General features: G+C 33.4%; 1 long non-coding RNA gene across 2 annotated transcripts; it reads right to left on the bottom strand.

Annotated features, from left to right (window-relative positions):
* Positions 1-3,652: 3,652 nt before the first annotated feature.
* Positions 3,653-6,066, bottom strand: LOC135153021 (uncharacterized). 2 transcript variants are annotated; one of them, XR_010292504.1, is made up of 5 exons: positions 5,930-6,066; positions 5,286-5,792; positions 4,321-4,828; positions 4,030-4,089; positions 3,653-3,929 (listed from the first exon to the last, which is right to left on the bottom strand). It is a non-coding gene; the product is annotated as an uncharacterized LOC135153021 (long non-coding RNA). The 2 variants fall into 2 exon arrangements; XR_010292503.1 differs by having other exon boundaries at positions 4,030-4,102.
* Positions 6,067-19,587: the final 13,521 nt, after the last annotated feature.

A 19,587-nucleotide genomic window follows, 5' to 3' on the forward strand; every position in this document is an offset into this window, starting at 1 on the left:
TATTATGTAGTTTATTATTGCATGTGTTAGTTAGTTCATGTAGTTCACACGTTTTTTTTTATTTATTTTGCTTTGATTATTTCTCACGTTTTTCTATTTTTCTCATTTTTTTTTTTTTATTTTTACATGTTTAGTAGTAATTGTCGTAGCTAGTATCACGAGCATTTGCATGAATTATGAAGTTAAGCCAAGTTAATTGCCTATGATGAGTTATGTGCGTAGTTCTTGATTAGTAATTTCAATTGCAATGCTAGGTTAGTACTTGGAAATTGCTTGTGTTGGAAATTGTAATTCACATATGTTCTTGAGATAGGATTTAGACGAAATTCCATGAATTCTAGGATTGAATTGAACACCCTTCAGCTTAGGTCTGTAAATCTTAAGTTTGGGGGAACTGAGGAGTAGATATACCTTTCTAAAAGAAAAAGAAAAAAAAAAGGATAGAAAAAAAAGAAAAATTAGTAGTAATAAATTCACTAGAAAAATAAGTGGTAGAATTAACTAGGTTGAGCTCATTAGTACTCGAGTAATTAAGTCTGAGGGGACTTTGTGCCTAACAACCTAAAGCCCTTCGTGGTTTGGGATTGTTGACCCAACACTCGCTACATGGGTACTAGTGTATAAATCTTTAGGGATCTCAACCATTGCACAGTTAAATAAACCACTAGAATAAAGTGAATAATTGGTGTGTGAAGTCTTGTGGTGTTCGTAACGCATTTACACTGCGAAGCGCTCTAACCTTAGACCGAGCAATTAAACACCAACAAAAAGAAAAAAAAATATTATAAGGAATAAAATAGAAGGGTGTGGACATTCTTTGGGACCTTGGCTTTTAGTTGGACTTGAGTGACGGGGTGTTAGTTTTAAACTTTTACGATTCTTGATTGGGATTCTGTGGGAGTAGTAGTTTTTGTCTTGTCTCAATAAAGGAGCATGCTTGCACACACTGGCACTCCACACTTGTAAATAGAAGAGTAATTGACTTGGTAGCGAGAGAAGTGAAATTCGAGAACATTAGCACAATCTGAGGTATTATAATTGACAAGGCAATTACTTCATAGTTCACTCATTCATCACGTAGTTGCATTCATGCATTGCATTGTATTATTGTATAGTGTCGTTGACGCTTGAGGACAAGCATCAGTTTAAGTTTGGGGGTGTGATAAGTGGTATTTATACGCACTTATAGGCCTTCATTTCCACTTAAATTGGTTGGTTGTACTTAAGTGTTTAGTGTCTTTTGATGTGTTTTTATTGTTTTTCTGTGCAGGTCACGAGTTGAGGTGATGAAGTGATTTTCTATCATTTTAGGTTGGTTTTGGTGCATTATTTGCAAGAATAGAGAATTGTGGATTCCTCACGACTTGGGATTTTGTGGGTACATCTTCTACAAACCCTCACGAGAGCACACTCGTCCACTAGAGCTATCTAGGGGTTTAAAGGGCTTGTTGCATGTGCTAAATGCAACCGTGATCACCTACGGAAGTGGTACTAGAAGCGAGGAAGGACATACACGCGAGAACGAGCGAGAAACGAAGAAACAGGGCCACCAGTGCAGAAAGTAGCGCGCCCGCGCTACTTGTTAGCGCGCCCGCGCTACAGACTGCAACCACTAGCGCGCCTGCGCTAAGTTAGCGCGGCCGCGCCCAGCAGAACTTCCCCGGGCCGATTTTTACAGCTTTTTAGTGGATTTTCGCAGCGGTCGAGGCCCGTGTGACTTGGTCAATGTATTTTTATTTCTCGTGTGTAAAACCCTAGCCGTATAGAAGTAGTTTTAGTAGAGAATAATATCGTAATTTAGTTTATCATTCAAGCACATTATCAGTTTGTATTAGATCGTTCTTCGCGAGGAAGTGACAGTTTCAAGCGAGATCGTGAACGTCAAATCTGTAACGTGTGATCTTTATTATTAATTCAAGCATTTTTATTCCATTTAATTCTTGTCTTTTATTTATCATGTTTTCATTAGAACCCATGATGTCGATTAGTTCGATTATGAACTAACCGCCTTCATGGGATTCTAATGGATTTATCGATGTAGTTTAGTAACGAGATTGTTGGATTGATTTTGTGATGTACGTTGATTTCTTTGCATGAGCCGTACTTATTCTTCTTAGGAGAGTAGCTAACTTCTAAGTTGTTTGTTAATTCTTTCTGAAGCGAGAGTGGATGATTGAATTTAGAACCTTGCCATGTAAACATAGGATTATGTGAATGAAGCATAATTTGTGATAGACTTGAACTATTTTTATCACCCTGTGTAATCACGATAGACGACTTGTTATTAAACCTCTCTGCTTACACTACCGCTATAGAGATATAGGGTCTGAGCTTTGTTGGTGTCCATGAGATTTCTGTCTTAATTGCGGATTTTGATTGGTATGATATGTGTGCAACGAGAGTTGGCATGTATTACTTTCGTGTTGTCTGATTAGGATCAACAATCGCATGTTAATCAGTAATTTCAATTCTAGATGAATTCGATAATGAAATTAGAATCCCATGTGCTATCCTATTCTGAATTTGATTAGTAATTTTAGTTATTAGTATAAAAGAAACCATTCCTTGTTAATTGTCTTAGCAGTGATAATTGATCATACATTGTTGCATAGGTGCGTATTCTTAATTCACCAGTCTCTGTGGGAACGAACAAATATATTACTTATGATCACGTGCGCTTGCGTGTAGATTTCACCGAACAGCTTGGGCCCAAGATAAAACAATAATAACTATGCCTGAGAACCAGGCGTATTTGGCCCCTTCCGCATTGGGCGAGGAAGGTAAGCATTGGGCGAGGTCCTTCAACAATGGGCGAGGACTCCTTGAAGACTTGGGCCGCTAGTCATTGGGCCGCGAGGTCTGACCCATGCCTAGGACGAAGGTCCATATCGGGCGAAGACCCTTACTGGGCGAGGACCCTTCTGCTGACCCGAGTCCATCTGTTGCTGGTCTTTACTTTCTGGGCCACATAGATGGCGAGGTCCATGCAGTGGGCGAGGACGATTCCGGACATCGGTCTTTTCCGTGAATTAAGGCGAGGTCTACGCAATCATCTGTCGAGTTGATATTTGGCCATAACAAGATACAAATAGATCAAACAACGCTAAGATTCGTACATAACACAATAACGACTTGTTGCCACAATTTTAAGACAGTCAATTATCGCAACCAGGATTCAAAAATACACGAGGGGCAATAAATGATAAAATAAATTTATTTATTTATTTTGATTCGTCGAGATTTTTATATGAATATATGAAAAATATCATTTCTAGAATATTATGATATTTTTACATTGGATGTTGGTCCTCGACAATCGACTATCAAAAACGGTTCAAGGAGCATATGACATGTTGATATTTGATATATGTAATTTCCTTTTCAGATCAAACTTTTCTACTGATTTTATTTGATTTGAATTGACATACCAGAATATCCAATGTATATAGTTTTGTTTTTCTCATCAAATTTACTTTCACGTTAAGAATAAAGGACGACTCTTGATTTGACACACATTCCATGTATCTAATTTATTTTCCCCATCAAACTTACCTTTTATACTATGAATGATGTTTGGCCACCACAAGAGCAAGGGTTAGGTTTTGAGGTGAGCTTGTTTTCTTGCAAGTCAGAAAGAGGAGCTACAAGTCTTGAATGTAATTTAACATATATAATTTTTCTCTAAACAGACAATACAGATCTTTGAAACAATCTCGATCTTTTCACAAAAAAGAATAAGTAATAAGATATATACCTACTTCTTTAATTCCAACTTTTGTCAAAGAATATGAATGAACGGACCCAGACATTCCAGGTCCCCGGGCTGGTCTAGAATTTCTCAAAATCAAAACATTGTTCATAAACTGTATTATGTGAGGGTGCAACACTTGTCTAGTACTCCCTGCCCTTTTAGATGTCCATTTTCAAAACTGTAAAAGTAACAGCAAAGCAGGTAATATGACTAAATTTCAAAACACATGATATAAGCTAATTTCAGAGGTTTATGCAGCGACAGAAATGAAAACGAACCTCTGTTTCTCTTACAATATCTTTATCCAGTTATTCCTTCTTTTCTTCTAGTGTAAGCACCTCGTGTTCATCCCTTTATTAGTGTCAGGGATATATAAAAAGTCACTCAATTATCGAACAAGAACACCCAAGATAATCTTGAGCAGTATTGTAACAATGAAAACAGATAACTACTCGCAGATAAAAACTTCTATTGCACCTACCAAAATACTAGAAAGTAGAAACAAGGTATATATTATAGGCAATTACCTTTTATTTTCATTTAAACAGACTCTGTAATAGTTATTGTACCTAAAGTTATGTTTCCTCCATCTTTCAGCTTATCTGAGGCTCGTGCTGCAGATGGATTATGTTCTCGAGGTTCTGTGTGCTTTGATTTTACTAAGTTGTCAGGTACGGATGCTCTTGGTGAGCCATCATATGGAACTCTGGAATCAATACTCATTTTCAGATTTGCTGAAGCCCATTTATAAACTGCACCTGGATTTCTTTTTTTTTTTTGTCACTAAACTGCACCTGGACTTCCTTCCAAAGCTTCACCAAGAAGGTACAAGTCATGAATCTTATAACGAAAATAAAAAACTCGATCACTCCAAGAACAAGAACAAAGCTGCTTTGCATGTTGCAAACAAGAATACTTTCCTGGCGAACACAGACAACTTGCAGCAGTGAGGTGTAAATTATACAGACAAATGATGCACTCCCTTTTAATTGTGGAGTCAAAATCCTTCTCCATCTCTTGGAACGGCGAGGAATTGCAAAGATACTCCCTTCTCCTGCACTCCTGCCCAAAACGTGACTAGAGAAGAAAAAACATGTCAGGCTTTTTGACTTTTGACAAATTTTTATATAGAAAAAGATTAATGGTCAGTAGATTTGTAAACTTTAAGAACAATCTGACTACAGAAACCGAATGCATAAATAGCAAAGATATATGAAAAAGAGAACAAAATTATGTAGACTAGGCAGGCTGCTTCAGGAACAGTTTAGTAAGGAATATGAGACACAACTTGCAACATAAAGTCTGTGAGTTCTTCGTTATAGTTGGACATCTTTTAAAGGGAGCTGAATGTCGTGTACTTTAAGTCGATTTGCATAGAAACATGCTAAGATAATGGCCGAAATAGATTTCCATAGTAATTACGTTTTACCATTTAAACAGACTCTGCAAGCTGGTACTTGAGAGATTTTTCATAAATTTGATCAACCTTGGACAATAAGTAGATAGAAAAAATGAGCAAGAAAAAAAGCTGCACCTGTATGGGCTGATAACAGCAGCTGGTATCTTTAATTTGCGGGTGAGTGGCCTCCATGGTTTACTCACCAAATCTGATGGATCAGCTGTCTTTCCACCATTCCCATTAACAAATCCTCCCCCTTCCTTTGGCCATATGACATTCCTACATAACATCTCTATACTTGATCCTTTTGATTCCAGACTTGATGATGACCTTAAACTCACCGCAAATATACAAGTTCTAAGTTCACACAGCCATTTATAAGCTAAAATCACAAACTCCAAAACAAAATCAATTCAATCAACTAATAAGAGCACATCTAAGCCCCCAATTAGAAATTCGGGCACATACTCATAACAGGCACATCAACATTTCAAATAATTGAAGGTGCAATTTAATAAATAATCATAAAAACAAATGATTAAGGGAAAGAGATAATTACGACTTTCTCATAACGATCTCTCTCGGCAGCAGTGCAGATCTCGCCTGTACACATCAAACGATGCTCGTTCTTCCAATAGATATCTAAAATCCATCCCAAAGAGTTAATACAAATCCATGACAAGAGAGCAAGAGGGGAAGACATAGGGGGGGTACACTACAACAAAACAGGGTATTTACGACGGAAATTAAGCCTAATATCCGTCGTAAGTTCACAATACCTAGAAGCGGGAAGCCAGCAAAAGGAACGACAAACATAGCAGGCCGAGGAACGACGGTGGATTAGTGTCGGCCGATTTCTAGGGTTCTTGAGCTCTCCTCTGTGTCGGGACATTTTTGTTTAAAATGAGTGTGTGAATGATTTGTATGTTTTATGTTTTAAGTTATTATTTATGTAGTTATGTTTTATGTTTTATATTTGTAATGTGTTGGAATAATTTTATGTTAGTTTATGTATTTGTGAGTAGTTTTAATTAGTTTTATATTTTAGTTGAATAAGTATAATTTTTAATATTTACTTTTAGAATATAAAGTTATAATATATATGATTTGAGTATTTTAATGATTTTTAATATGTTAAAGTTATATATATATATATATATATATATGATTTCTTCTGATTATATATATATATATATATATATATATATATATATATATGTCTGTGTTTGTATTTGAATGATTTTATTTTAAAGTTTTATTTTATGAATATTGGAGGGAGATGAAATTGTTTAAGGGAGGGAAGTTGAAATTTTATAAGTGAATGAAATTTTTGATAAGGGGAAATGAGGGTGGGAAGGGTGGAAACTTTTTTTAAACACGTACTTTTTTTAAACACGTTCCTTACACATCAGTTGCATAAATAATTGATGTCTTAAGTACCTTAACACATCAGTTTAAGTGAAAATGATGTTGAAAGTATCTTTAACATCAGAGAAATTTCTAACTGATGTCTGAAGTGTGATGTTAGTAGGGAGGCCAAACAAATAAGTTTAAACTGACAACAATGGGCTATGCGATTCCAATTTACAATTTTTCAAACGATATTTTTGATAAATTATATTTATCTTAAGTTACTGCTATGAATACAACCTAAGAGCTTCAGTGTGCTGAAATATTTAGTCACTTAGTGTCCGGAAATAGAAACATACAGAGCAGTCAGAAGGCAGCATAAGTTGAGGCGCCTTTTGTAAAAGTAAGTTGTACTTTCAGAAGCCGGGCGATGCAAACACATACGAAAGACCTTATTTATGTTCATGTCTTGATTCGCCTGCCCACTCTATTCCATCGACAAAGTATATAAAATACCTCGCGAACCAAACTATAGGTTTGTCTGTGTGCAATTTATTCTAACATTTAAAATCTTTATCCCCAGGTCTTTTGGAATTTTGGTTCTGCCAGTAATTCTATCTGTGCATGTCACCGGCCCGTGTTCTTATATAATTAAACACCTACTCCATGAACCCAGTTTAAAGAAATTGACACAGGATCCATAAACAATACAAGCTGAAGCCCCCGAATATAGTAGAAAGTTACAAACAGGAATTCAAGGGAAGAACTGCGAGCAAGGTAGTCTTAAGTTCTGCCTGACCTTCTAAGATAAACCTAAATTATTTATTGTCAATACTGGCTATCCAAAAAAGTTATTTGTACATTTAATAGTTAGGCATTTTGGTTTGGGGCATTCTGAGAATCGTGTGGCTGCATTACGTGGATCCTCCGATCCTCCTAACACTCAAGCCCATCTTTAAGATATAATAGTGAAGATGAAATTTAGTCGGAAGAAGAGATTCCTAAAAACTATAGAATGCTACAACCTACAATGTCAACATTTTTGCTCTACGATGAATGCTATAATAACTCCATTAAGTGAAAAATTGTAGTAGTTGATTTTTCTCCTCTACTCATGGGCTGCTGCAATTGGATTTGGCTACCTGGACCGATCTAGAATATTAGGAAATTTCGTTATCTTTGTGTGAGTTGTTATATCACCCAAATCCGACTTTTAAAACTCGTGATATGGCTTGTCACAGAATAAACACAAATTTTCCTCTAATTTATCTAAAATCCCTTTTCAATTTATATTTCCTTAATATTGAAATATAATTAATAAATATCAAATTAAGTGATACGTGTTGTGAAATATTCTAGACTCAATAACTAAATTAATAACAACATAAACAATAATTATCATTATTATCGTGTAAGCAAACATATAGTCTATAAACGTAAAATTCATTGTATGTCTTACTCTACTAAAATCTTAAAGATTCTCTTTCTTATGTGATTGAGTCGTCGCTAGAGATAGCAATTCAAACCGATCCGATGGATATCCAACCCGTACCGACCCGTTTGGGTTTTACCGAATCCGAACTTTCGGGTTTCGGATTTGGGTTTGGGTTTATTTTTAGAACCCGAACTAGTTTCGGGTTGGGTTCGGTTTTTGGTCATACCGCCCCGAACCCGACCCGAAAACCGAAACCCATTCCGAACCCGATCCAAACCCGAACCCGATTCGAAACCCATATATATATATATATATATATATATATATATATATGAATATATGTCTATTACTTCATATATATATTTTAGATATAATAATCCAAATTATAAAAGTCTCACAGCTTTCGTATGATATATGTGCTTGATTCTCAAAACTGCTCCCTAGTTTATTTAAACAAGAAGTATGAAACTCAAACAGAATAAAAGAATTAGTTTTTTCTTCTTAGGTATAGATAAGAAGATAGTATAATTTAAGACAGTATACAACAAATTCACTTTGTAAATAATTAACCTGTCAAGACTTGTCAAATAATTAGCTCATATTGATCATTAGGGACGCTTTAAGATTTATTCGCAGCTATGAACTGAGAGAACTTTATCAAGTAGGAGAAATGTAGAGAAACTTTCACATAAAAAGATTTTTCTTTTTAACAGTAATACAATTGAGTAGCAAATTATGACTAAAAAAATATAAAAAATTGAGTAGCAAATATATTTCGGGTTTCGGGTAAACCCGAACCCGTACCAAATCCATTGGGTTCGGGTTTGGGTTTGAAGGTTCGGGTTTTTTCGGGTTTGGGTTCGGGTTCAGGTTTGGTCAAAAAATTCGGGTTTGGATTTGGTATTTCTGAAACCCGTTTCGACCGACCCGATTGACATCCCTAGGAGTCGCCAATGTTGAATATGGTGCTTTTTACAGTGACTACTGATATTTAAATGCTCTCTATGAGTCCGTGAGAATAAAATTGCAAAAGTAATTAATTAATTTAGAATGCACAATGAGATGATGTTAATACAAGGTCTGCCCTCTGTTAGGATAACGCCCCAAGGATTCTACAATGATGTAACTCCAAAAGGTGTATAGGAAGTTAAGGTTGACTGTATTCATGTTTTTCTAGGAGATTGTGAGGCAAAGCCAAGAATAAAACGATTGGGTTCTTATAAAACACAGAGGGATAAACAAAACATGAACATAAGAGCTACAAAATTAAAATAGACAAAGCCTCACTGCCTTATAATTTATATCTTCTTTTTGCCACTCACTCTGGAGCCCGGAGCTATGGCATCCAGCTGCCCAGCTTGCATATAATGCCTCTAATCCTATTCTATGTTACTGAGTGAAAATTTCCTATATTCTATACAATGTGCGAGTTGGGCTGACTAAAGCAGCTTAGTTTAGGCTGAAGCATCTGGAAGGAGCTACACCGCTATTGCACGAGAAAACTAAACATATAACAAGGGGGACATTCATCAGAAAAACTATTACCCTTAGTCTAAAAACTAACTGACCTAACACGATATCCTGGCGAAGGAAATAATCTTGCTAATCCGTTTTGTAATTCATTTATATTGGCCCTCCTTGTGTATACCTTACAAACCATAGGAAAGATCATTGAGTGATTTACAATACTTCATGAGTGATTTCCCTCCTATTTTTTGAGGGACCGTATACTGAATATGACCGAATAAATTTGACTGGTGTTAAATTTGACTGGTTTTGGTCAAATATGAAGGGGGTCAGAAATAGTCGGTCAATTTTAACTGATATCATACGAATTTGACCATAAATTTAACTGCTAGCGGTTAAAAATAAGCCGGTAAAAAATAATCGGTCAAAAATACCCAGTTTTTCTTGTATTATAATGAGTCTTTTTATGTCTTCATGCACAAAGCTCTTGGCCACTCTTGTTCATGCTGTTCTTTTGCCAAGCAGCAAGATTTTTATATATAATCTATTGTTGCGGTTTTAACGTGTAGATCAAATTAATAATGGAGTCCAGTATGGTAAAAGGTAGAAATCTACTTATTTGACCCTAAATAAAGATAATTATATTAATCGATGTAAATAATTAGAAGTGTAAGTAGTTTTGCGCATAACTTATCATTGTTTGTTTTGTAATGTATTCTCATTAATGAATTTTTTTTCTAAGGTGTAAAACACTAATATAAATATTGCACAAAAATTAAAAATATAAACAGGTTTGTCATTTTGTTTTATTATTTGTTCTGTTAATCTAAATGTCAACACAATTGTGAAGTAAAATTTATTTTAATTTTCAATATATTATAATTTTATGTTCGTATTTATTTGTTAAAATCTTCATTTTTTTATATAAGTTTATATTCAACGTAAAATCATTATTTATACTTTAAATTTTATAAATAAATATATAATCTATATATATCATATTATATAAATATTATGAATTCGGAATCCATTAACTAGTGAAAAAAATACGAGAGTCCGTCAAAAAGATAACATGAAATTTTTAAATTTTATATCTATCATTAAAATATGATACTCCCTCCGTCATAATTTATAGGTCCATTTTGAAAAAAACACGCATATTAAGAAAATAGTTGGTTAGATATAATTTTATCACATGTATCATTAATTAGTACATTGATAAGGGAGAATAGAGTTGAGTTTCAAAAAAATCACAATAAATATAGAGATTTAGTGCATTGGGAAATTAGAATAATGTTGAGTTTCAAAAAATTTATAATTAATATAGAGATAAATTTGTATTGAAAGAAGAGAGGAACAAGTATTTTGGTACAAATTTTTTTCCAAAAAGAACCTATAAATCGAGACGAGACGGAATAATTTTTTTCTTTCGCATCCACTGTACCTAATGTTCTTAGATGGTTTAGCCAAGATGAGCAGAAATTCTGGATCCGTCCACAGTTTTGGTAAGAATATATACTCGGATAATATAGACATGTAAGGGTAAGAAGTATACGTCAAGTATTAAATTGGTCGATGTTTAGCTGCCATTTTTAGCATGTTTTCAACTAGATTTAGGGCTCCTAGTAGGGGCTCTCGTTTTGCTCTATATATCTATTTTATGTCGTATTCATTAGATTTGGACGTATCGAATCATCTCACTTTTGCACTAATGTTCATAGGTCGCTATCAGGCACCGGAGATCAAATCTAGAGTACTAATTAAATATTAGTATCGGGGAAAATTTGATATTTATATTAAATTTTTGTTCAAAAAAAGAAAATTAGAGAGGTCGACATACATTTTAATTTTCTCATAAAATATAGTTTAATAAATTATTTTGAACTTCATTTCTTCTGAATAAAAGTTTAATATTTAAATTTTTATAAAAAAAGAAAAAAAAATCAAATACAAGCTGTGAAACTATATATTTTAAGGGTCTTAAAATAGGAAGAGGAAGATGCACTATCTGTGGTTATCATCATCGGTCACTCATGTTTAACAAACCAACCATAAATGACACAACAAATGTACCGATACAAATCTCAAATCAAGCATTTTAGCACTCAAACAGTGAAGAATCACACACAAACATACACTTCAATTAAAAACACACAATTAAACCGAAATAGTGTACAATCATCTTTCCGATTTCTCAAAGGTAATTTATCAAACACTAAATTTGCGAAATTGATAACGTATACATATACATGCAAACAATCAGACAATTAGACATTAAGAATCCTAATTAATTTTCTGAGACATACCTGAAAACCCTGATTGTTGATTTGACCAAAAAAAAAAAAAACATGGCGAGTGTTTTGGCGAGTGTTCTGGCGAGTGTTGTAGAGGATTTATGTTAAAATCTTCTGATATTATATAAAAATCATATTAAATTTTATAATATATGATTGGGCTTGGGCATAGTGTGAAACAGGAAAATATTCGATAAAATTTTTTTGAGTTTTTTCGTATGCGCTGATTAGTAATTAATAATTTTATTGACTAATATGTATTATTATGAATAGAGTTTTAATATAAACTAAAATTTTGGGATAAAATATATATAAAGTATGCTTTTGGTGTGGTAATAGATTAAATTTAAAAGGTTGTACTATTTTATTTTTAAATAATAATAATAATAATAATAATAATAATGAGGAGAAGGAGAAGGAGGATAAATAGTTTTAAAATTTATTGCAAGAGAAAGGATAATACTAACCGATCGAGAACAAGTAAAACCCGTTATTGTCTTGCCATAGTTCCAATCACACATGATGGTGACTAAACATAGAATGTGATGAGTGCATGTTGTGGATATTATATCACTTGCCATTTGCCACTTTGCCATTGTGAACTTGTGTGCAGGGGAGAATTTTAGGTTAATTTTTTAATATATTAGAGATAACTTGAGCTTTAATTAAAGAAACGAAACTATGCCTACTATAAAATTAAAAGTTTATATTGTTATAAATATATATAATTTATTTTAAATTGTATTTTGAGACTTATAATTTAATAAAATAATCTGCGCAGGATCAATTTGTAAAAAAAGAATTTGAAAACTGAACATGTAATTTTGAATTAAGGGAGCATATTTTGTTGATTTTACATCTCGGACTAATTATAACAAAACAGATGAGTATCTGTTCAGACTCTGAGAGTTTTGATTAATTATCACATAATGATGCGGGTAAAACGTAAACACTATCATGATGTATTTATTTAGTGCGTGTTATTTTTGGATTAGAGAATTGATGAGGGATTAACGAAGCATATACCCACCTACTGAAACAACGATCAAACACAATAACACAATAACGACAAGATATCATTTATTTATTTATTTTGATTCGTCGAGATTTTTATATGAATATAGGAAAGATATCATTTCTAGAACATTATTATATTTTTACATTGGATGTTGGTTCTTGACAATCGACTATCAAAACCGGTTCAAGGAGCATATGACATGCTGATATTTTTTTTTTTTGAAAGCAATCAAATTTCATTAGTGAGATAAATCATTCAGAACAGTCTCCACCAAATGGGTTGGAGGAGATGAAAAAACAAAGAAGCAGTTTAACAAACAGGGGATTTTAGCTAGGCTATGTGCCACCTTGTTGGCTTGCTTCCTTATGTGATTAACACAAACTAAAGGCAGATTCTGGTGCATCATCTTGCATTGATCAACGACGTGCCCTACTTCCAACAGGTTCTTGCTGCTACCATGAAGAGAGCTCTGAAAGTTAATAAGGAGTCTGTTTCCACTATAACTGGCTGATCTTGGTAACTCATCAACCATGACAAAGCTTCTCTGACGCCAATGCATTCAGCTTCAAAGACAGTTGCTGGCCGAGGAAGAGTCATGCTTCTCCCTTCTACAAAACCCCCCTCAGAATCTCGAATTATCATACCAACAGAAAATGTGCTCGCTCCCGGATCAAACGAGGCATCAACATTGAGCTTGAGAGTCCCCACCGCAGGAGGTTTCCATCTTCTATCTTCCGTAGCTGCAGCTTTTTTACTTGAAGAATGGAGCTGTGTTTTTTGTCTAGCTGTTCTCCATTCTTTTACTATATTAAAGCTGTGTTCCATTGCCATAGCTGGATTCACCACTTGATTGTTCCACACTTTCTTGTTGCGCCAGAACCAGATTCCCCACAGTATTATACAAATGTTTACTGCCTCTTCATGCTTCGCCGTTTCCAACTTGTTGAGCACCCATTGAGGAGCTGATTGCACATCGTGCATATCATATACCAGATTAGACGTAAGCCAGCAGCTACTTGCAAACGGACAATCAAAAAATAGGTGAAGCAAATTTTCAACATCCTCAGTGCATATGGGGCAAGTAATAGGAAGAGACACACCTTTGTCACTAAGTCTGATACGCACCGGAAGGTTATCACGACAAAATCTCCAGATGAATATTTTTATTTTGTGAGGGATAGACAACCTCCAAAGACGACTCCACCCTCCTGATTGAATGCTTCTTGAGTTACCCGCAAAGTGATTTTGCCATTCTCTATACCCTGTCTTCACATTGTATAAACCATTAGTAGACTGGGCCCATACTATTCTATCATCAACTGATTGTTGCGGCACACTCGTAGCCAGAATAGCATTGGCATCAACATCACTGAACAACTCTCGAATTTTTTCAGCATCCCAGTATTTGGTCCCTGGGTGGAACAACGTTGCGACTTTCTCTTCCCTTCCCTCATACATCTGGATCTTATCTACCTTATAGTCTGCCTTCTGAGCTAACCAAGGATCTCTAGTTGCCATTACTGATTGCCCATCACCAATGACCCACCGAAAACCATTCGCTAAGAGCTCCTTTGCTTGCCAAATGCTAGTCCATAGAAAGCTACCTTTGGCTCCCTTCCTCGCAGTCAAAATATGTTCCTCTGGGAAATACTTCGCTTTAAGAATGCGAGACACTAGCAATGACATGCTGATATTTGATATATGTAATTTTCTTTTCTGATCAAACTTTTCTACTGATTTTATTTGATTTGAATTGACATACAATGTACTCTCTCTGTTTTTTAATATATGATATTTGATTTTTTGGCACAAACTTTTAAGTGCTTTGACCGGCTATTCAAAAGTATTATTTTTAAAATTTTCTTTTTCTGAATAAAAATATATAATCAAAATTTTAATTCAAAAAAAAATCAATTAAAAAAAATAATTTTTACTAGCCGGTCAACCCACCTAAAGTTACGTGCCCAAGTTAAAAGTGACATATAAAAAAACGGAGGGAGTATGTAGTTTTGATTTTCTCATCAAATTTACTTTCACGTTAAGAATAAAAAATGACTCTTGATTTGACACACATTCCATGTATCTAATTTATTTTAGGTTTTGAGGTGAGCTTGTTTTCTTGCAAGTCAGAAAGAGGAGCTACAAGTCTGGAATGTAATTTAGCAAATATAATAGTCTGGAATGTAATTTAGCAAATATAATTTTTCTCTAAACAGACAATACATATCTTTGAAACAATCTCGATCTTTTCACAAAAAATAATAAGTAATAAAGGTATATACCTACTTCTTTAATTCCAGCTTTTGTCAAAGAATATGAATGAGCGGATCTAGACATTCTAGGTCCCCCGAGCTAGTCTAGAATTTCTGGAAAATCAAACGATGTTCATAAACTGTATTATGTGAGGGTGCACTGTGCAGCACTTGTTCTGGTAAAAATGGAAAGACATTGATCTTCAAAGAAAGTCGAGAGACTGTATGAATTAATATTTTTCAAATTTTTTATAGATAATTAAAAAAAAATCGGTCCTAGTATGATAGACCTATATAATATAGATCTCAAGTGAAAAAAATTTTTGGTATAAAAGTAATATTTATTAAATTGTAACCATGTGATATTTGAAAATTATTAGATTTTTGAAGGGTTATAAATATAAATGTACAAATTTAATAAATTATATAAAAATTTATTCAGAATTTAATAATCAAATGAGAATATAGACTATAAATTTAAAAGTTCAAATAAATGAGAATATATTATCAAAATAAATAGAATATCATGCAATGATTCTAATATTTGTGAAAAAAACAAAAACATAATCTCAAAACTAAAATTTTGAGCTAGGTACCTAAATTAACTCGGCAAAACTAGACATATAGCTAATTATATAAATAATATTAGATTCTGCATGTTTTTGTGGCCCCATCAAGTTAAAACCTAGCCAAAAATCATTAGATTGCCCAGGCTGAATCTCATGTTACGTCTGATAACAGAAGCAAGTTTTCTTAAACCAGTGAGGTGACCGGGGCTGGAGCCCACCACAGCCCAGCCGCAGATCCGCCCCCGCAACACCAAGTTGTACTAAGATTAACAAGAACAGCAATAGTGCACTGACTTAAGGTACAACTTTTAATCTAGTTTAAGACGTAATTTTCAGTTTTTTAAAATAATGAAAGAGTGATTTATAATTTTTGATCAAAATTTAGTCAATTTGTCCAACAAAAACAGAAATGTGACCATTAAAAGGGACGGAGGGAGTACCACTTATGAAGAGCAATTGTAGCATACCAACATAATCTACAGCTAACTACTCCAAAATATATACCAACCCATCATGTCACATAAAGATTAACTCTATCAAATCTTAAAAAAACCAATTTTCAAATAACTAAATTCTGAAGACTTTATGGCTGTATGTAATGCCAAATAAAATAGTTCAGTATCACTTGCATATCATCCTTGTCTCTCAAAACAATAATATCGATACATACAATAAAATAAAGAATTTCCCGAAAAACATTTAAAAGCTATATAACTATATTTTGACTGCCCATTCACCACTATTAAAAGTAAGCTCAAGACTCGCATAGCCAAGAACTTAACCATATGAGAAGGTCTATATCTTTGATGAAACCAGTTTTCTCTATATATGTCAGACAACAAGAATCTAGACCTAACAATAAGAATGTGTCCATCAAACTACCACAGAAGCCTTGCACATTATCAAATATGATGTAAGCATTACATTAGACTTATATTATTATTTACTAAATAATATAAATAAAAGCAGAATAAACCGTAAGGATACGCAACACAGACAGCAGCCATTACGTGTTGCTGCTCCAGTGCAACCAAAACATGATATGAGGAAGATAGCTAAACCACACAAGTATATGAACCTGCACGAGGCATAATTTTTAGCCAACTGTTTAGGACTCATTGTAGTTAATTAAAAAATGTATATCTTCTAGTAGAAAAAACACTGAATTGATAATTTTGAATGCTCAGACATATGGAAGACTAAAAAATGAAATGCGGGTGTGCTAGAAATTGAAATGCGGTTGGTTTGTAACGGTGTGAATGCATTCATTAGTTTATTTATGTACCTGCAGGAATGCTGTACCTTGTAGGAATGTATGTACTTAATTAGCAAATTGACGTGTAGTTTGGAATCAATTTACAGGAGGCCCCACCAGGTTCGGTTAGATTTAGGTCTGAGGTGCATTATTTATCAATATTCTCTATAAAGTGAGTTGTGTAGGATGGTAAAAGCATCATTTTGCTAGCTAGCTAGCTGTCTGTTTCTCAAGACTCGCATAGCTAAGAACTTAACCATATGCGAAGGTTTATATCTTTGACTTAAATTATTATTTACTAAATGATATAAATAAAAGATGAATAAACCATAAGGATATCAGACAACAGCCATTCTTTTAATTTTACTTATACTGTCCATCAACTTTTAATTTTTTCAAGGCAGTAGGTGCAAACTTTAAAGCTGAGGTGCCTTCTTTTAGCATGTTTTTAACTAGATTTAGGGCTCCTAGCATGGGCTCAAGTTTTGCTATATTTATCTACTTTATGTCGTATTCATTGTGGCGAGGATTACCATGCCCTTTATCTTAGACCAGCTTACCATGTCTTATTAAAGATGATAACAATATCCACCCAAAGGTACGTGAATAGAATATAAGACTCTTGATAATTTTTCGGAACTACAAGAACCTTTATATGGTGTGAATACAAAGTCATCTAATTGCTAACTATTAATATTTTCCTTTTCTAAAAGAATAAAGTTTTTAAATGATATGACATTGGCTCACCAAAAATTTTCAGGAAATCTAGTGATTAGTTTTCAAAAAAAAAGAAGAAGAAGAAATCTATTATTAGCGTGAATCCAAAACACATAAAATAATTATAATCATATGATTATAATAACTCCATACAATTTTATCTACGGGTATATGTAGATTTTAATAAAAAATATTAAGACATTTTCACGGCCACTTCGGAATACATGATTTGGCATAATGTTTACTATATTAATTAATTATTTATAATAAAAAGTCCTCTTAATTAGATAACTTCAAAACGATTATATTAATAAATTAAAAGTAGAACACAAAATAAAAGTATCAAATGAGGAAGTACATATAATGAGTTTGTTCATGGTATCCATGCAGTTTAAAAACACTTACACAAAACTTAAGACAATTATGAAGAACGATATAAGCTTGGTACACCGATATATTGAACTCACAAACCAAGAAAGCACGTGTACCATGATCTAATGATGAATATTAAGCATAGCCTTAGCCTCACTCTGCTCCTGCAACAAATTTTCACTAGCATACTTGTTCAAATGCTCCAACTACTGAGATCTTTTCTTTTGTCTCATTTTTTACAGTAAAGTAAATCTTTATACTATCTTTATAAGATCTTAATACATGTCATATCTTTCTTTAAGAATTTGGTCTTAAATATAGGTCTTCATCTGTGATTTTGTTCGGATTGTATTAATTATATTAGTTTGGTTCACTATAATTTAAATATTATTATATATTAATATGATAACAAATTATATAGATTGGTTAAATATGATTAGATGTTTAGAGTCAATCTACGCAACTTTAAGATGTTGGCTAAAATTATATACAACACCATTATTTTCACTAGAGTTCAATCTTTTTTACCTAATCTTCATACTTATTATTTATAACATGTATAAATTATCTTTAACTAAGAATTTTACAAAGTTCTAATTTTTACCTATGAAAAAGAGATCAATACCACTGAGATCTTTTCTTTTGTCTCATTTCTTACATTAATGTAAATTTTAATACTATTTTTATAAGATCTTAATACATTTCATATCTTTCTTTAAGAACGTGGTCTTAAATATAAGTTTTAATCTGTGATTTTAGTTTTAGAAGGGTACATTTGTTAAATGTTATAAGGAAAAATAATGCATACTAGCTTGAAGTTGGTTGAAACAAGGAGAGTATAGGTTGAAATAATGCGGTTGTGCTAGAAATTGAAATGTTGTTGGTTTGTAACGGTGTGAATGCATTCATGAGTTTATTTATGTACCTTGCAGGAATACTGTACCTTGTAGGAATGTATGTACTTAATTAGCAAATTGACGTGTAGTTGTGTAGGATGGTAAAAGCATCATTTTGCTAGCTAGCTAGTTGTCTGTTTCTAATTAGATGAAACTTCTTAGCTTTTGTCAAAGAATATGAATGCCGCACCACCAAATTGTATGTTGCCTTATTTAGACAAGGTAAACTTTCTCTACCTAACAGTTTTTTTTTCCTTTTGGCGGTTGCAGAGTTTACTTTTCTTTTTCATTTTTTCATGTAGATGATTTGCAAGACTGCAGGGAATATTGCAAAGCCTATTATTGCTGAACAAATTCCGAAGTATATAATCGAGGCATAAGACCTTATGCATGGCTGTATGTAATGCCAAATAAAATAGTTCAGTATCACTTGCATATCATCCTTGTCACTCAAAACAAAAATAAAATAAAGAATTTCCCGAAAAACATCTAAAAGCTATATAACTAGATTTTGACAGCCCATTCACCACTGTCAAACGTAAGCTCAAGACTCGCATAGCTAAGAACTTAACCATATGCGAAGGTCTATATCTTTGACTTATATTATTATTTACTAAATGATATAAATAAAAGATGAATAAACCATAAGGATATCAGACAACAGCCATTCTTTTAATTTTACTTATACAGTCCATCAACTTTTAATTTTGTCAAGGCAGTAGGTGCAAACTTTAAAGCTGAGGTGCCTTCTTTTAGCATGTTTTTAACTAGATTTAGGGCTCCTAGCATGGGCTCAAGTTTTGCTATATTTA

This window comes from Daucus carota, chromosome 5, assembly GCF_001625215.2.
Source record: "Daucus carota subsp. sativus chromosome 5, DH1 v3.0, whole genome shotgun sequence".
Taxonomy (NCBI): Eukaryota; Viridiplantae; Streptophyta; class Magnoliopsida; order Apiales; family Apiaceae; genus Daucus; species Daucus carota.